This window comes from Python bivittatus, unplaced genomic scaffold (genome assembly GCF_059951505.1).
Source record: "Python bivittatus isolate LINGU-HERP-01145 unplaced genomic scaffold, Pbiv_v1 ctg000610_np1212, whole genome shotgun sequence".
Classification (NCBI taxonomy): domain Eukaryota; kingdom Metazoa; phylum Chordata; class Lepidosauria; order Squamata; family Pythonidae; genus Python; species Python bivittatus.
In genome coordinates, this window is record NW_028277088.1 from 21,113,548 (window position 1) to 21,133,355 (window position 19,808).

The 19,808-nt window shown below is 36.0% G+C and overlaps 1 protein-coding gene across 8 annotated transcripts in view; it reads left to right on the plus strand.

Moving 5' to 3' along the window:
- The window catches only part of ADAM22 (ADAM metallopeptidase domain 22), a 145,204-nt gene that overhangs the window by 26,365 nt on the left and 99,031 nt on the right, over nt 1-19,808 (plus strand). The window lies entirely within an intron of this gene.

Genomic DNA, 19,808 nt, shown 5'->3' on the forward strand with positions numbered 1-19,808 from the left:
TGACCAAGGGGTCCTGGAAATGTTCTGGTCTGCCAGTCAAGGTCATTGATAAACAGTGTATGTAACACAACTTGAAATGGTTTGCAACTGCTCCCTTTTGGATGTTTTTTAAGCTTCCATTTAGCCTACATTCCAGGGCTATCCAGGCCAGACCCTACTTAACTTCCAAGAGTCCAGGGATGGCTAGAAGCTGCCACCTTCTGAGGCTAGTAAAACCAAACAAGGAACAAGTCAAGAAGCCACAAATAAATCAGAAAGTTCCACTCACATAGTGTGCCAAGTCACAGTTCATTCAATAAGCCAACAGCAAATCACGGTTTATTTATTGTGTACAGCTGTGGAATTACCCCAAATACAAGCATTTCCAAGGATCGCAATTGACATTTGCTGCTTGTTATCAGTGTCACAGTGGAGACCACTTGGGGATCAAAATATATTGTGAAAAAGAAATCCAAGGTGGATATGTTGTATATCCCTAACTGGAATACATCTGGAAGGCATTAGATTGGACAAAGCTTGTTTAGATTAACTGTAGAACAGGATTTGGATATAATAGTTATAGCTAAAAAAAAAGAAGAAAAATGTGGAGGAAGGAAGATTCATGCAGCCTTATTCCCAGTTAATTGAGACATAAATACATTGTTTTGCTCTTCTCCTGAGCAAAACATTCATATGACATATTGGAACAACCCATACTGCTGTCTTGGTGGCACCCATAGTATTGACTTTTTTGGTCCACATAGTCCTTTCTTTCCAAGGCTTAACATACTCTGTAACAGCAAAAATTAAGAGTTTTAATTTAAGGATAGAGTAGGGTTATACTGAGCATTGATTAATAAACTAAATCTGTAAGAATAGTTGACAGATTTAATTTGCTCACCCACTTAGTAAAGGTGTTTTCATGTGTGTTATCAGTTCTTTACTCCATGGAAATCTGTGAGAAGTACAATTTTAGCCATAAAATATGGCTATGTGGCTGTGTGTCTTTAGCTGTATCTTTGTGGAATGTTGCCTTAAGTCTTTGGACAAATTCAGTCTACATGGGAAGCATGATAGCAGTTACTCAGTAAAGAAATTTTACCAATTTTGTAAATAACAGCAACATAGAGCTCTGTGAACACTTGGAACATTTTGTCTCTTGTGGAAGGCAGCAATTTTAGCTAAATCCAGTATTACTGGGTTTTAAAGATTCTCTGACATTTATTCTAGCACACTGGTAATCTCTCTTATAAATATCTGTCTCTGAGGGTCTTTTTTCCCCTCATATTTTGTGCCTTTTCTTAGTGGGACTTTTTTCCTAGTATATCATATGGCTTCTTGGCACATACTTCAGTACTATTTAGTAAGAGAAAAATATAGAAAGAGAGAGAGAGATTCTTTGTTTAGAATATGATGTTCCCCATGTCACATATGAATTTGTATATCTTTTTCAAATATTTTTTTCTGACAACTATCTTTGCCATATTTCAAAGCATAAAGGAATTGCTTTTTTAAAAAAAATATACTTACAGAAAAGCTGCTGTTAAAGTATATTATAGTTTCCAAGTAAGCTGATTTTAGGAGATTTATAGATTTATTTTTAAAACTTTTTCTCTTATGTAATCTGCTCTAGCAGTCTGATCACAAAGAAGTAATCCTACTTGGTATATTAAGAAATATAAGAGCTACCATTTCACAAATGTGTGTTATTTTGGTGAATGAAATATTTTTAAAATGTATAGTATTTAACTATATGTTTGCATAGTGTATAGATGTAAAAAAAAAATCAGTTTCATTTTTGCCAGTGTCAAGGGTTATTTCATTATTTAAAATGGTCCTTTAAGCTAGATACAGGATTAAATTAAAAATAACAACTCTTATCTACAGATTTGCCATTCAAAAACATAATTTATATTTAAATTGCACTCATACATACAGAAACTATTCTTGCAAGTTTAACCAAATCAAATCACATCAAATCTTTATTATGGTCATAGACCAGCATAAGGAGGGTGGGGTAGAGTCAATTAAAAAGCATAAAAGATACATCAGAGTTTATTAAAAAAAAAGTTTTGAAAAGCTAAAAGATATAAAACAGAAAGTATATATAAAAAACAAGTATCTAAAAGGATCTAAAAAGGGGGGATAAGAGCATTAGATGGGTGTAAGCATAAAGGTTAGTATATGGCAGACTACATCAAGTTATAGAGCACTCTAGTATGACAAACTAGATGCTCATTAAGTCTAGTTTATGGCACAGGCCATCATCTGATGAATTTTAATTGCTGCTGCGATTATATGTTGTAGCAGGGTTGGTACCTGAAAGCAGCAGGGAGGTGTAAAATGTCCTGTGCACCCTGGGTATTTATGCAGGAATGGTGAGATGAGGCTAGTAGGAATGTCTCTCTAATACAGGCACTGGAGAAGCACACGCTCAGTTGTTTCTGTGTGTCCAGAGTCACAGGGGCATTGTCTCTCCGGGTAAGGGATCTTCCTGTATCGGCCTTTGAGGACAGCTGAGGGGAGAGCGTGCAAGTTTAATCAAATTTGTTTGTTAAGAAGTGCATATGAGAACCATACCTGGGTTTTGAGGGGTTTTTTTACTATTACGAGTTTGCTGTGATTGAAAAGCAATTTTCAGTTACTTTTCTAAAAAAAAAAAAAAATTACAGCAATCTTTCTAATTGCTAATACATTTAGAATAAACAGAAAATTGCAACAGCTCTTTAAATACACCTATATGAGCAACATCAAAACATCTGAATGTAATTTTCCTGTTTATGTAACATAGCATATTTTGCAACTCAACACTAGCTTTTATTTACAAAATGATTACTGTTTTTCTGATGACACTATTTTTACTCTTTGAAAAACACAACTCTGTTGGAATTAAATAAAATAAGTGCTATCTGTTTTACTTAAATTTAGGCTTGAATCTTAAATATTGCATCTTTATGCCAAAAGGTGGATACTCATTTATGCCTTTAACTTGTTCCTGGACCAGATGTAAACTTCCAACAATGGAGAGTGATTAAACATATTAACATGTACAGTAAGTAATGTTATTAGAAGCAACCTTAATGTGTTTGTGTTGATGTTCTCAAGTTGCAAAAGTTACAAGGGGCATAATTGGCTTTAGTAAGTTTAAATAGCCAGAAGTCTCCTATTTATGCAATCTTTTGGAGTCAGACTAATGGAGAGGGTTGGGAGTTTCTCCTTCTGACTGCTGCCTTACAGAATCTGTTTTCTGCATGCACACAAACACTTACAGAATACTGTAGTGTGTTTCATCAGGGAATTTCTTGGGATGTGGCACATCCCTCGTTGCCCATGTTTAGGTGCTAGATGCTGAATCGTTAATACCGAGGTCCTCAACCTTTTTTGGAATTGTGAGCACATTTGGAATTTTAAGAGTATCTTGGGCATACCCATAAAAAGGCCTGCTGTGGTTGCCATGGGCAACCATAAAATACCTATTTGCTGGGTATTATCTGCACATGAATACTTGCACAGACATACATCCTTGGAGCCACCAAGAAAGTGAAACAACTATGCATGCCTGCAAGGCCAGTTGGGGACAGCCTTTTCAGTGTCTGTGCAAGCCTTCCAAAGGACACAATTACTTTAACACTTCAACCAGAGGTGTTTTCCCACGTACAGGTAGTCCTTGCTTAACGACCACAATAGATACCAGAAAATTAATTGTACGGTGGGTGGTTGTTAAGTGAGTTACGCCTGATTTTATGACCTTTTTTGCGAATCATTGTGGCTGTTAAGTGAATCACATCAAGTTAATCACATGGTTCCCCATTGATTTTGCTTGCCGGAAGCTGGCTGGGAAGTTTACAAATGGCAATCACATGACCTCGGGACGCTGCAACCTTTGTAAGTGCAAGCTGGTTGCTAAGTGCCCGGATCGTGATCACATGACCGCAAGGGTGCTGCAACAGTTGTAAGTGTGAGGGCCAGGTGTAAGTCCTTCTGTAAGTCCTTTTGTTCAGCACCATTGTAACTTGGAACAGTCACTAAATGAATGGTTGTTAAGTGAGGACTACTTGTTCTTCCATGCTCTGCAGAGCACCTCTTCTGAATGCTTTGCACAGCTGGCCATTTGCCAGAAGACTTGATAGTAAAGGTTCCTCCTCACGATCTCTCATGTTGTGAATTTAATTAACCTTTGCATACTATGGTAGTTTATGCTATTCCAGGTAATAGGCTGCCAATTTTAGTTTGTGAATGGAAGAACAAGTCAAACTTTGATATGGGCTAAAACAAGGCCAGACCGAGGTTGGCAAAAGTATGCAAAAACAAGGACAAGAACGAACTGGGAGAGAGAAATTAAAGTTAAAGAATGTAAAGATCTATAGAAGGCCCAGAATATAAAGACCTATGGAAAGTCTACTGAGATAAATACCAGGCTTCTGGAATAGCTTCTAGACAACTGAGGGCAACCAGTCAGAAGCAAGAGGGCCTGCATGGATACAGGGAAGATACTACAATAGATAAAGGAACGAAGAAGTATCTCAGAATATTGTGGGAAAAGGTAATAATAAAATACCACAAATATAGCAACATACATACAACAACTACTAGTACTAAAAACAGGAACAACAAATTTTCTAAGTATAGAAAATGACATCCTCCTAAATATGTAATAAGTAGGGACAGACAAGAGCTTCTTCCATGGGTGAAAACATACGCAGCACGTATTTGGAAACCTGACTGACAAAAGAGAACATCATACTGTATTGAAGCAGCTAAACAACAGCAGGGCTCCATGCCTTCTTTTCTGCAAAAGCTATCTTAGGTGCACATGTGTGAGGATGAATAGAGAATATGAATAAGGTCCTAAGTAGTGGCTCCATCTTGGAACAATAAGTATGAGCAGGAGTCATCAATACTGCATTTATATTGTTACCTTTGATATTAAGCAATTTCCTTTCTATCTCCTAAGAATTAAATAGTGTTATACAATTGATTGATTGATTGAATGATTGATTATGTGCTATGAAGTTGGTGTTGACTGTTAGTGACCACATAGATAGACTTTCTCCAGAGTGATCGTCAGCCTGGCCTTTTAGTCTCTCAGTAGTGCATTTATTGCTATTGTAATCCACATTGCTTCTAGTCATCCTCTTCTATTTCCTTTCACTTTTCCCAGCATTGTAGACTTCTCAGGGGAACTGGATTTTCTCATAATGTACAGTTTGAGCCTGGTCATTTGTTTCCTGAGTGAAAACTCTAGGTTGATTTATTCTATGATCCAATTGCTGTTTTCCTGGTTGTCCTTGGTATTCTCCCGAGTCTTCTCCAACATCAACATTCAAACACATCAATGCACTTTCTGTCGTGCTTCTTCAAAGTCCAACTTTCATACCTGTTGTCTGCACAATTCTAATTTTTGTCGATGTAATCACATCCTAGTATCTGAATATATTTTCCAAGGCATTCATTGCTACCCTACCAAGTGCTAGTCTGAAATGTATTTCTTGACTGTTGGCTTTCTTACTGTTAATGGTCAATCCTAAAAGACAGAAGCTAACCACAATCTCTTCCTTGTCAATTCTAGTTGCTATACCTGTTGTCGTGATATGGTCTTTTTTATATTTAATCTTAGCTCCATTTTTTTCACTATGCTCCTTGACTTTCATTACTAGAGCTTGCAGATTTGTATTTTCAGCAATCAGAGTAGCATTATCAGCAGAGTGCAGGTTATTTGATGTTTCTTTCTCCAGGTTTAAAACCATGCTCATCTTCTTCCTATCCAGCTTCCCTCAAAATATATTCAGCATATAGATTGAATAAATAAAGGGAGAGTATACAGCCTTGTCTCACTTTTTTGCCAACCTAGAACCAGTTTGTTTCTCCATGTTCTGTCTGGACTATGGCTTCCTGACCATAGGTGTTGCATGAGGACAGTGAAGTGTTCTGGGATTTCCATTTCTCTAAGGTTGACAGCTTGACATGATCAACGCAATCAAAGGCCTTCCTATAATAAATGTAGTACATATTGACTTCTTTTTTTTATTCTTTGGCTTTCTTAATTATCTAGCGTGCATCAGGAATAATGTCTCATGTTCCTCAGCCTTTTTTAGGCTCAAATATCTGGCATTTCCCTATCCATGTAGGGCTCTAATACACATTGAATACTCCTGAGCATTATTTTTTTTAGCATATGAAATCAATGATACTGTGTGATAGTTTGCACAATCTGTTAAGTCTCCTTTCTTTGGTACTGGTATGTAGACTGATCTCTTCCAGTGTGCTGACTGCTGTGTCATTTTCCTGATTTGCTGACATAATTTGGTTAGAACCTTTACTGACCTTTCCTCTGTTACTTACCATATTTCTGTAGATACTCCACCTATTCCTGTAGCCTAATGACTGGAATGCTGATCTAACTTCATCTTCTAATACTAGAGGTTTTTGTAAATAGGGAATATCTTTTAAGATATCTTGGATTTGATGTCTCTGTTGTAAGAATTTCAATATATTCCTTCCATCTCTGTTTGATCTTTTTTGAATCAGTTACTGTATGTCCATAGGCATCTTTTAGCATACCAATTCGAGGTTGGAACTTCCTTCTAATTTGGAGATCTTTTGGAAAACTTTCCTTGTTTTTGTCTTCAGCGTCTTTACAGATATTGTTGTAATACTGCTCCTTGTCTTTTCTAAAGCCCTCTGAAATTCTTTGTTAGTTTTCTTTGTGAGATCTTTGTCTTTCTTAGCTTTAGTTTGTCTCTCTTTTTTGGCAATTTCCACTGTCTGGTCTGGCATATAGTTTGCTTTCTTTTGCTTCTTGGTCTTTGTCAGTCTCTTTTTACATTTGGCCTTAACAAATTCTTCAGATTCATTTGATAGTTCTGGTTCCTTATCAGTGAGGTTCAGGACTTCAAAGCAGTTCCTGAAAGCTGTTATTGGAAATGGTTGGTATATTGAACCATCGGCCTCCTGGATTTTTTTCCCTTTTATTTTTGTGAATGTGAATTGTTGTAGGTTTTAATTGTATATTTATTTTTTGTTTTAACGTGTTGTGAGCCACCCAGAGTCCCCCATTGGGGGGAGATGGGCAGGGGATAAATCAAATAAATAAATAAATAAATAAATAATCTCAAGATCACATTGTGGAAACTGGTTGGCTTTATTCTTCTACTATACATTGTCTTGAAACTCGCACTTGAATAGGTATGATATCCTCCACAATCAGCCTCTGGCCACAACTTTGTCGTTATAAATGAGCTCTTCCTCCTCCTTGACCAAAAAATATAGTGAACTTGATTTCTGTGTTCTTCGTTAGGTGATGTCCATGTATTTGGACATTGGTTGGACATTGGAATAAGAATATATTGTGTTGGTCTAATATTTGGTTTCCCAGTGTTTTCTTCAATCTTTTAAAGCAACTTATCGCTCTTAGTTTTCAGAATAGATAGAAGGCTATGCCTCTTTCCTGGTCCCATAGCACAGAAAATGCTCTTTATTACTTCAGCTTACTCCTGTCTTGCTTTGGGAACAGGTGGACACTGAGTTGTGTCTCTTTATAAGTTTTGTTTTCTAAGTTCCTTCAGAGCTTTATACAGGACTCAGAAGCATTTTTGAAAATAACAATTATTCAAGAGACTAGTGCCTTGCTTTGAATCTTACTGACAACCTTTTTAAAAATGTAAATAATCTAAAAATGATAAAACCAGGTGGGGATGTCCTTGGCAAGCAATATGTTGATGGATACATTGGTGGATACAGTAATTATAGGTAGTTATAAGGACTGTTTTTCCTATAACTATCTATGATTGTGAACATTGGACAATAAAAACGCAGCTAGAAAAAAAACTAGACTCCTTCGAATTATGGGTTTGGAGACAACTACTATGTATACCTTGGGCAGCAAAAGTAACAAACAAGGAGATTATAGAATGCATCAAGCCAGAAATTTCACTGGAAACTAAGATTACCAAGCTAAGGCTGTCTTATTTTGGTCATGTCATGTAATCAAATTCCTTAGAAAAATAAAGTATGCTAGGAATGGTTAGAAGCGCTTGAAAATGAGGCTGACAAAGAATATGCAGGATAGATACTATTAAGCAAGATGCCATTTTAGATCTTGAAACTTTGAATTAAATTGTAAAACATGAGGAAGACTGGAGAAAGCTAATATATAACATTTCTGAATGTTGGGTGTGACTGAACAGAGGAAGAGAGAGATATTGGCATCCGTTGATGCCCTGTTAGTTCAAGCTTTCTCAACAGACTATGTGTATTTTTTTTTTTTTACTTTATAATATGTGAAATGGCCTTCAGATTGAGAAATAATGATTGAGGATTAATATTTTATAAATCATAGCTTTCTTTTGACATCATGCGGCTTTCTTGATAAACGTGTCTAAATATTGTAACATTGAATAAGTCTGTTAATTCCATGGAACCCCCTAAAGTAGTCTTAATCTTTTCTGTACTGTATGCCCAACAGCCTGCTGGCTTAAAGAGCTGGGAGTTGTAGTTCAACATATCTGGAGGACTCTAGATTTGGAAAGTCTGCTTTAAATGGTGGCATGGAAGCACACATTTAAAACAATCCTTCCCTATTTGGTTTTCAGATAGGCATCATTCACAGTACTGGCTAAACTTAATCCCTGTCCTAGAAAGGCAAGTGTAATTGTTTGATAAATTGTTATAATGATGATCCGTGGCTCAAAGAAAGTAGTACTGTGTTTTTGTGAATAGGTTGCACAGTGGACAGCATAAATTAAATTGCAAAAACAAAACAACAAAAAATAAGCACCATGCTGTTGAAGAAACTCTAGGCTCCATCACATACAAGACATTCCTCGCATGAATCACTTCTTTATGTACTATAATGAACGAGTCTGCAGATGCAAGTTTTTGCATATAAGAATGTTCTCTTTTTGTTCACGTCCCTGTAGATGATCTTCCTTTTTGTATGTAAGATACATTTACATTCAGATCAGACCCAGATCTTTGGATTTGGTAATTAGATTCTAGCCTTTAATCATATAACAATGATAAAAGGCCCAACAAAACATCAAGAGATGAAAGAGTCTGCTGGAAATAATAATCAAGGGAAGCACTGGAGTTTGGTCAGCAAGGCCAACTATATGGTTATCTTAGAAGAGATGAGACCAGATAACACACATTATTAAGAATATGGAGGAACTGACAGATGGGGAGATGGAACTGTTTAAAGCAAGATGGAAAAATAACTCATATGAAAATGATTTAATACAATGAATAAAACTGTAAATCAGTGACTCCATTGCCATTTCTTCGTTAATTAACACCAAAGATGTATTCATATAAGTTTTTGGAAACTGGCAATATATGAATACTTAAAACACGCATACAAACAGAAAATAAATATTGTACATGTCCTTCATAATTAGGAAAGAGTCCCCCCCGAATATACAAGCATTCCAACTTGGCTACTTATATTTAATTACAGCTCTGGTAAAATACAGTTCAGAACTTGTAGCAAAAGCAATCATAGAATGGCAAGAGTCGCCTAAATTTTATTATTCTGTTGTATATTTTGTTTTTGCCTTAGAAAGAGCAAAATATTGGAGTGGCATTTTGTTCCCCCGTCTACATGCAACTCTTCAGGCCATTTGGGGTAACCCTCTTGCTCACTGTATTCTTATAGTAACTACTGTTCCCAATTTCTTGAAAGACCCTCCTCCTGCATGATCTGGCAGCCATAGAGTATTCTCAATATAGCAACCAGAGTGTCAGACATTCTGACCTCTATACTGAGTGGGCTCTATGGATATTCTTCCTGGGAGGCTGATGATTACAAAGTCCTCTCAGAGGAGAAGCTGGAATGCCTGAAATTTAGGCTTTCACCATGAGAGAATTTGGTAGGCTCTGAGGTTTGCAATAGCCAGGCTTTCTGGAAAATCAGCAACTACATTTGTTTGTCACCTTATAATTTTATTTTTTTTATTTTACCAGTTGTTCATATTTCCTGGATTTAATTTATAAAATACATACCATATGCATAAATTGCAAAAGAACAATCCAGTAGATTTCTGCAGCCACTACAGGAAATCTTATCAAGAAACTTTCACCACCAAGCTACCTTGCATTTTTACATTAACTCTCTAATTGTGGGAATTTTCACATTGTCTTAATGGAATTAAAAATGTACTGAACATGAATTTTAAAGACATATTAGAATTCATAAGCACTTCTTGCTGTCTGAGTTCCTTCTTTTACAGAAGCAGTGTCTCCAGTCTAAAGATCTATACATGCTGAGTGAAAAGTAATAAAATTTGCATTAATCTAGATATCTATACTCTCCAGTCCTTGTGGATCCTCTTCTATCCCTGAAATTAAGATTAAGGCAAGATCATAAATCCTCCAAATACACTTCCATATCAGGAATATTCTATTTTATCCTATATTTACAAGGATTAGCAAATGAAAAGACAGAGACTTAATCCTTTCAAATTACTGAGAATATGTTGTAAGGATATTCATAGAAACATAGAATATCATAAAATGTACATAGAAACAGAGTGTATTAAATTGGTCATTAAAATCCATTTAAATGCATACATTATCAAGCCTAGAAAAAATTGTTCTCCTCGAGTTTAAAAACCACTTTAGCCCTTTAGAAGAGCGTTCCCCTTTGGCCCTGACTCTGCTGACTTTTAGGAAGGCTTTAAAAACGGAGCTTTTTAAGCAGATCCTAAGCTAGGGTAATTTGTGAACCCACATGAATGTTTGATACTTTAATGTTTGTGTTCCTCAGCATGCTGTTATTAGTATTACTGATTCTGTTCTGGTTTTATGGTATGTTTTTAAACCCATTATATGCTTCCTTGAGTCATTTGTAATTAGGTGGCTTTATACACTGAATGAAACAATACATGGATTAGTCAGAGAACTAATTTACTAATGTACCATCAGCCCATATAGTTAAACTATGTTTCTTATTGGCCTACATGTCTTTAATTATTCACTGTTGAGCTAAAAGATCATCAGTGTATACACAACATTATTCCTCCAATTCTTAAAAAAAATTACCTTTTTAATACTATATATTTGAGGGAGTGTTGGTTGTGCTGTTAATCTCCCACTTAAGAATCTTTAGTTACCAATGATGCATCACTTGCTTGTTCCCTTAAATACAGCATGGATGGAGATGACAATTCTGGGAATCCTGCTGAGTAAACTAATATGGGATAAAAAGTGTTCTTTCTCCTCTTCCTCTTAATGAAAAAGGATATCATTTCACTTAGTTGGAGATGGACACGGACAAATTTTTCAGCTGAAGCTGGCAAGAACTGAGCTATATATGAGGCATAAGTGTTTTATGCTGCCAGTTTAAAGGCATCTCATTGAATATTTGTAAGTAATATGATTACAACAGCTACCATAAGTTGTAGCACTCTTTTGTTCAAAATAGTAAGATGAAAAGGAATGCTGGATTTCTCATCAGTGAGTGGGAAGCAATAGCTAATGTTCATAATTTAGGCTTAAACAGAAATATATTTGAGCAGCATTCCAGAATATCTCATTGAGCTATTTATAAATATTATAAGTAGACATTTAGATATTTTTTGGACATAGGAGTCTTTCTGTACTTTATAGTTGCAGGTTTGATAGTGGCCTTTGGCTTATAAAGTGTACAAATAAATAATTCAGGAAACATTTGTCACTTTTCATTATTTGATCCCAAAGAATGAGTTAATTTTCAAGTATTAATGTAAAAATGCATGTTAACTTGTTTTGGAACCTTAAAATGCATCCTGTGTCCTCTTCGTAAATATAGCTGGCTTTGTTACACTTTATAATTCTGCCCATAAAATGTATTTTTCATACATCAGACAACCTTCGCATCAGACAGCAGGTGTGAAAATATTTTAATTGGTCATTACTTTTGGCTACTGATGAATAATAGAACAAGTCATTCTTGTAACATTACATAATTAAAAGAACTGGTTGAGGAAAGGTATTTCCTTCCAGTGAAAACAGTGAACAAACTGAAAAAATGCTAAATAAGCCCGTGTAGAATTTCTTGCATTTGAAAAAAAAATACCAGAGATTAAAAAACAAATTTATCTGGTGACCTCATTCTGTTCTCTCTCTTTTATTATTTCCCTCAAGAGAAACCGGTATTGACATTTGATATAGTTCCCTGTGTGATAAACAAAGATGTTGTTTCTGTGTTCATAGCAAAGATTTCTAGGTCAGTGTAGCTTGAACAACCAAACTCAAAAAGCATGGTTCCTTATTTATTTTGTTATTTATGTATTTTTAAGAGATTTGTAAAATGGCCCCTCACATAATTTGTGCCTCTGGGCAGCAAACAATAATACAATTGGGGGGGGGGAAATTCAAAACAACAACAAACACCTATACCAAACCAAAATAATGACCAAAACCAACATATAATGAATACATAATCAAGTCTGGCAATAATAGCATACACTCTCGTCGCAGACGGCTCATCTGCCATCCCAGTCTAGCATACGGGAGAAGAGAGACAGCAGTACAGAAGGCCAATAGAGTCAAGTAGAGTGAACCTTGGGTAGTGGTGGGAGCGGGTGGGGAGAGCTTAATCCAAAAGGCATGCTCATCAAAGCCATGTCCTAGGTCCCATTAGGTGGCATTCCTTCAGAGAAAGGACTTGGAGCATGCCTGCCCTGTGCAGCCTCATGGGACAAATAAAGACAATTGCTTTTTTTCTATGTTAACATTAAGAGTATTTCTAGATGTCCCATCTCCCATATTATATTCCATCCTAATCCCTCCAGATATGCTAGATTTTAAATCCCATTGTATCTCCAATCAACCCTTCCTAGAGGTGTGCTTCCTAGAAGGGAAGAAGGGGAGGGTGCTAGCTGGAGAAGTTTATTTTAGGCCATGTGTTGCACATCTTAGCAAGTGGTAGCAATTACTGACCTTGAAAAAAGCTAATTTTGTTTATAGATAAGAGATGGCATACGGATGAAGAGATAAATGTTTGTAACTTTAGAGAGGGTGAAGAGTTAGTAAATTTGTTTATACATTACTTACGATGGTTAGAAGTCACTTCTTTATATATTTCTTTTCTCTTTATTATATTCTTTTCTCTTCTTTTTTTGTTTTCTCCTTTTCTTTACACTTTTTACTCCTTTCTATTCTCTTTTCTTTCTTTAAGTTTACTTTGTATTAGATTTTACTATTATAATCAATAATTCGTGTATATCTATATCTATATATGAGAAAAAAGCTAAGCAGGGTCAGAATGTAGGGAATGTAGGGACCTGTAGACTAAACTGGAAAGTTGAGAAAACACCCTGAAAGTAGGCAATAGCAAACAGTGCCACATTGCTGCCAAAAAAACCCTATTATGAATGTGTATTCGCCAGGAGTTGAGCTCAGCTGAATGGAATCTTTACTTTTCTTGTACATTAGTATTTATCTAGGAGGCAGAGAAGCTGTAGCTCATAGATGCTGACTGCTCCAGCTGCCAGCACTGCTGTTTATAAGGAGTGCTAAGAGTCCTGCAGCAAGGTTACAGGTTCCCACCCCAACTTTAGATGTAAAAAAAAGGAAATATGTGCCTTCAAATCAGTTTTGATTCCAGGCAACTGCCTGGACAAGACCCTGAAGTTTTCTTGTCAACTTTTTCAGCAGTGGCTTGCTAGTTCTTTCTTCCTAGGGCTGAGAAAGAGTGACTGGCCCAAAGAAGTAATGGAATAGATATAACTGTGAGGTAGGACAGCTAATTAAGGATAAATTGAGATCAAAATTGAGAGTTAAGTGAAAGAAGGATTTATTAAGACAGCAAATTCATATAAAAATTAAAGGATTAGAAATAAAAATCGAAAATCAGTTAATGACTAGTAAAATTGTAACAGCCCAGTTTCTTGTATGTCAATTTACAGAGTAATACTATACAGATGAACAGTTTTTAGATTCTTAGAAATTTAGTATCTGTGATAGGAATAGTTTGACTCAAAGAAAAATGGCTCATTCCCAGGTAATCCATGAGCAATAAATGCTTTAGTTTTCTTTATAACATCATAAATCAGTAGAAGTTGTTGCCAGCACAGTCATCGAAGACAATATGCTTTGTTCTCACTCATTGATGAAAGGGCGAAATGTAATCCTACCATTGCTCTTTGGAAAAATATTTTACCCAATTGTAGAAGATGAAAGAGAATATACCTCTTTTGTTAATTGAGGGTAGTGCAATGATTTAATTAATGGCAAGGTGACAATTGGCAAGGTGACACATTAAATTAACTATAGCAAAACTTTTCCCCCAGTACCTCTAAAATAGATTGTTATAGCGTAAATGTAAAAACTGCAGTGCTTTATTCACCTTTCCCAGTATTGATAACTAAGGTGCAGCTGTGATACAGGTCATCTAATTAAAATAATAAAATAAAATGTTATTTAAAATCAGACAATGAATGAGCACAGCAACCAGAACCAGCAAGCAGAAGGGAAAGGAACTGAAGGTAGAGGCATAAATTCAATGATACGAAGAATGTCCAAATGCAAATCCAGTGTAATATGATTGCAAAAAGTTTATAATCCCAATAGAGGAATAAATATAATGAAGAGGGAATAAGGCAGAAGTACTGGAAAGGAGAAAATCCAACTCATTTCAGCATTAAAAATCTTGTGATTGAAGGAGGATCTGCTGTTTATTTGATGAGATTACGAGTTAGTAATCTCAATTCTCATACATGCTGTCATAAAATTTAGTAGGACTATCATCATCTCAGGCAGCATAGCCAAAGACTGTGACCTTTGGGATTGTGGAGATTGAACTTCACTGTATCTGAAAGACACCAGGTTGGAGAAAGTTGAATCAGAGCAACCAGAAAGGGTCAACATCTGGAGGTACTAGCCTGGGGAGATCTGATTTGCACAATAAATCAACATGGCTCTAATGGCATTTTCATCAAATCTCATTAGGTTTTTCTATTGCAAGTGTTTTTGTCAAGCCCCATTTTAGATTTCTTGGTTTCCCGCAAATATCCTTGCTTATTGAGAAATACTGCTAAGAATTACTAAGATTTTTCATTAACAAGTAAAAGTTGATAAAAGAAAAATCAGCTTTAAGATTTTCAAAGTTTGCTTCCTGTTTAAGCTTGTTATTAGGTAAAAGTTTTGTTTTCAGTAACTCTGGATAGCTTCTTTAGATAGCCTTTCAGTGCTATGCTAAAACAATACAGATGTTCTTTGTTCATCTTTAGTATCATGAAGGCTTATTTTTCTGTAATTCAACTTGGTGCTTCAGGAATGTACTTTTAATTGCGCTATGTTTTGATTTTCCCCCCCCCTCTCCTGGAATAAATTAAGACAAAACAATGGCATGTAATTGTTTTAATTTCTCAAAAGAGTTGGTTTTTTTTTTTTAATCTCTGCAAGTATTTGGGATATTTTGCTTTAAGAAAAATAGGAAAAATATCATTCAGTGGAATGTATTATTCAGTTAATGGAGTTGATAGTTACAGATTGTATCATCAGCTTTTTGTTATCTATTGTGTTGGGTATTTCTTTAATAGGGGAAAAACACGTAAACTATATATAATGGTAGATAAAATTTCCATGAAAAAAGAGAATGAGAAAGGGAAAAAATTGTTTTTGAGCCTGCATTCATATTTAATATCGTTGTCTGGATAACAGTATAAAAGCCTTTGGCTCAAGAAAGAAAGATTGATTGTTATGTTGCTAAGTTTGTGTACTTCGCCTTTTCTCTTCTTTCACATTGTCCCAATCGTTATGGTTAGTAGTAGTATGCTGGCTATTGATTAATAACTGCAGAAATAAAGGCTAATGATGGAATGGGGAAGTAGTAACTTCAGGATAGTAGCTGTCTTGAGCCTGCAGTAAAACAGTATTTTAGAACACTACCTATGTTGTTATATTATAGATTGATTTAATTTGTGCATGGCTTTGTGTTCATTAAGATAGGTGGGCCAATTCTTGTTGTTACTTGAGTTTAGGTACAATAATGTATGACTGGCCTCTACCATATAAACCCAATTCTATGCCGCTACTGGGTCAGTTTTCATCATCAGTTTTCCCCTACGAGAGTGTCTTCAGTAGAGTTGTTACAGGTGCTTCGCTCAGTTCATTGTGTTTGTCAGGATTAAGTGATATAGCCCAAATTAGAGTATAAAACATTTGCAGATTGCAAGTAATAAGTTGGACCCGCTTTCAAAATGGTGTCCCTCTAAAAAAGAAAAAAACTAGTGAGGTCAGGATTTAAGGGTGGGAAGGATGTTTTGAATTTGAAATGTTTCAGGCTCAAAACCTCTCATTTCATGTTTGAAATACTTCATTTGAGTTCAGAATGGGCTGTTGCAACTTGACTAGAAGTGTTTTGAGCTGTTTTAAGCAGACTGTTTTGATCTCAGAACCAATAGAGGTGAATATGTATAGCTCAGGGTTGAACTGTGGAGTCCTTGGGGTTCTCTGAGCTTGGTTCTTTTCTTGCAAACGTTTCATTACCCGGCTAGGTAACATCTTCATTGCTAAAATGGGATGGGGTTTGCTCTCTATTTATATACTGTGGCATGCTTTGCCAGTGCTGGTGGGGATGGGGGTTTTGTTTTGCTCCTCTGGTAGTTCCTTGATTAGCATACGTTTACTGCTTGATTGTGTGCCTGGTGGTAACCTTTGCTTATCTGGGTGATGATTGCTGGTGAGGCGATCTTCTGGACTTCTGTCTCTTTTGAATAGTATGTAGGTGCTGTTTATCTCTATTTGTCTGTTAATTGCTGCCTTGTCTGAATACCAAGCTTCCAAGAACTCTCTTGCATTTTTGGATTTAGCTTGGTCTAAAATGCTGACAGTTTCCCAGTTAAAACTATGGTTGAGTCTGTCCATGTGTTGTGAGATGAAGGAGTTCTCATCATGTCTTCTGACTGCTAGTTGGTGCTCGTGGATGCGCTCTGCCAGTCTTCTGCCTGTCTGTCCTACATAGTGTTTGTTACAGTCCTTACACTGTATGTTGTAGATGACTCCTGTTTTTTCTTCTTGGGCTACTGGGTCTTTTGGTTTACTTAAGATATTTTGGAGTGATTTTGTTGGTTTGCGTGCTACAGAGATGCCATGTGGTTGTAATAGTCTGTTGGTGGTTTCTAAGACGTTTCTGATGTATGGCAGTGTGATCCTTTTCATAGCTTGTGTTGGTTGTGTTGTAGGAGGTTGAATGATCAGGCACTTTTTGATAAAGTTGCGTGGATATCCATTTTGTTGGAAGATGTTGTATAGGTGGTCTTTTTCCTTTTTCTGCTGTTCTGGGTTGCTGCAATGCATTTTTGCTCACTTGAATAATGTTCTTACACAGCTCCTCTTGTGGGAAGCTGTGTAAGTACATTACTCTTACACAGAACCCCCACCCCCACAAAACCCCCACCCCCACCAGCACTGGCAAAGCATACCATAGTATATAAATAGAGAGCAAACCCCATCCCATTTTAGCACTGAAGATGTTACCTAGCCAGGTAATGAAATGTTTGCAAGAAAAGAACCAAGCTCAGAGAACCCCAAGGACTCCACTGATCTCAGAACACATTTGGAATGGCTGGAGCAATCCACTTTAAGCTAAAACAAAAATAAAAACTGTTACCTGCTCAAAAAGGGGTAAGGTTGAATTCTTTCAAATTTGAAACATTATCTACTCTCCTATCAGGCTGAATACGCTGCTTGAATGTAAGTCTTCAAAATAACCTAACAGATCAATTAACTAACTTCCTGCCTTCAACCACCAGCTTTACTCATAGCTTTAACCGTAGCTTTAATCATAGTACTAATTATTATTAATGCCTGGTATTCCATCCCATTGGGTGCTTCCCCTTTCATTAAGATGAGAGGGACAACTCCTAAGAAATACAATAATGGATGTCCATAATTAAAAATGGCAAAACTTGTGGACTGAAAAGAGTATGGTCTAGAAGAGTGGTCATGAGAGATTATTTCTTACATATACTTCTGAGCCACTTGCCCCCAAGACTAGTTCATCTGTTTCATAATTTGCAGTAGGCTGAAAACCATGAAAGTCATATTTTATTCTGTTTTAATTTTTGCCTGTATTTTAATTGTTTTTTAAATTTATATTTATTAAGATTTTTTTTGTAGAATAAAAGAAAAAAAGGAAAGAGAAAAAAAGAAAGAAAAAAATGCAAGAAATAAGGGAGAGAAAAAGAAACTAAAGTTAAAGAATATATAAATGACTTCTGACCTTCTTTTCAACAGATAACTACAATCTTATTATCCCTCCTCCCTCTTAGATGTTATACAAGTCCCATCAGCCCTTTATTTAATCCACGTCTTTCTTAATCTTCAAATCTGTAAATCATCATTTCATTTCATTTCTTCTTTCAGCAGAAAGTTGTTCTTGTTGTTTTTTCTCTGACCAAACAGGTCAGTTTTGCCATTTCTGTAAATTCTGACATTTTCACAATCCATTCCTCCACTGTGGGGATTTCAGTATTCTTCCATCACTGTGCATACAATAATCTTGCTCCATTTACCTTATATAAAATCAATCTACCATGAATCTTTTCTAATTCCTTGCCCATAAGTCCCAATAAAAAGAATTCTGGTTTCTTCACAATATTAATCTTTAAAATCCTTTGCATTATTGTATGAATCTGTATCCAAAATTTCTTAGCTTTCTCATAAGTCCACCATGCCTGATAAAATGTCCCCTCATACTTTTCACATTTCCAACACTAGTTTGAAATATCTTTGTACATTTTTTTATAATTTCTCTGGTGTCATATACCAAAGATACATCATTTTATAATTTTTTTCTCTGAAATTATGACACAGTGTAAATTTAAACGAGTTACCCACATTCTCTCCCAAGTATCCATCTCTATGTTATATCCAAAATCAGTAGCCTATTTTATCACGCCATCTTTAACCTGTTCTTCTTCTGTTTCAAATCTTAACAAAAAGTTATACATTTTTGCTATTACATGTTCGTCATTTGTACATAATTCATGTCTGTATTTTAATTATTGATTCCTATTTGAGATTTGTAATAATGAGAAGTCATATAAAATATATTTAATTTTTATCCTCATCATCTATAGTACCTAAGCCAACATATTCCCACATAATTGGAACTTCATAGCTTTCTTGGGGGGGAATCTTCATTCAAGGAAGAGAAGAATATTGACTAGATAAGCAGAGCAGAGACCAATCTGTAACACCAGTATTATGACAGATCCAGGCCACACAGCTTCTGCAATCCTGTGCAAGACTGATGTCAGCCACATTTGGTAGACCACGCCATGAAATCAACTCCATAGGATCTCACTTTTATTGAGATTCGCTATAATTACAGGATCTTGTGAGTCTTGTTATACTGTGCCTCCTTCTCCTTATAGTTCAGTGAATTAGGGAGGTGTCTTTCTGAGCAGCTTCTGAGCATTATCTGGAAATTCTGGACTTAAAAAATGCTTCAGTCTCTTTTGCCTAGGCAACAGCTTCTGCATATCTCCATCAAGATCATCTTCCTTACTCTTTACACGTAACCCCACTTTGACTCTCTTTGATATAAGAGGGGGGAAGGGAAAACATCAGGCTTTCAAGATTCCAGTAGCTTACATCAATAAAGTAGAGTTCCAGTATGTCTGTGGAGTCCATTTCCTGATCTGACCTACCTTGGAAGGCTGTCAGTGCTCCAGCTCCAGCTCATAAAAGCCGCTGCATCTGGAACCACAGGACAGAGTACCAGGTTGCCCTGGAAAGTACCTTCAGAGTGATGGTCTATTTATATTTACATCTCTTTATTTTGGTGATAGACCAATTTCTACAATCTAGTTTGTGGAATATTAGCTATATTCAACAGTAGG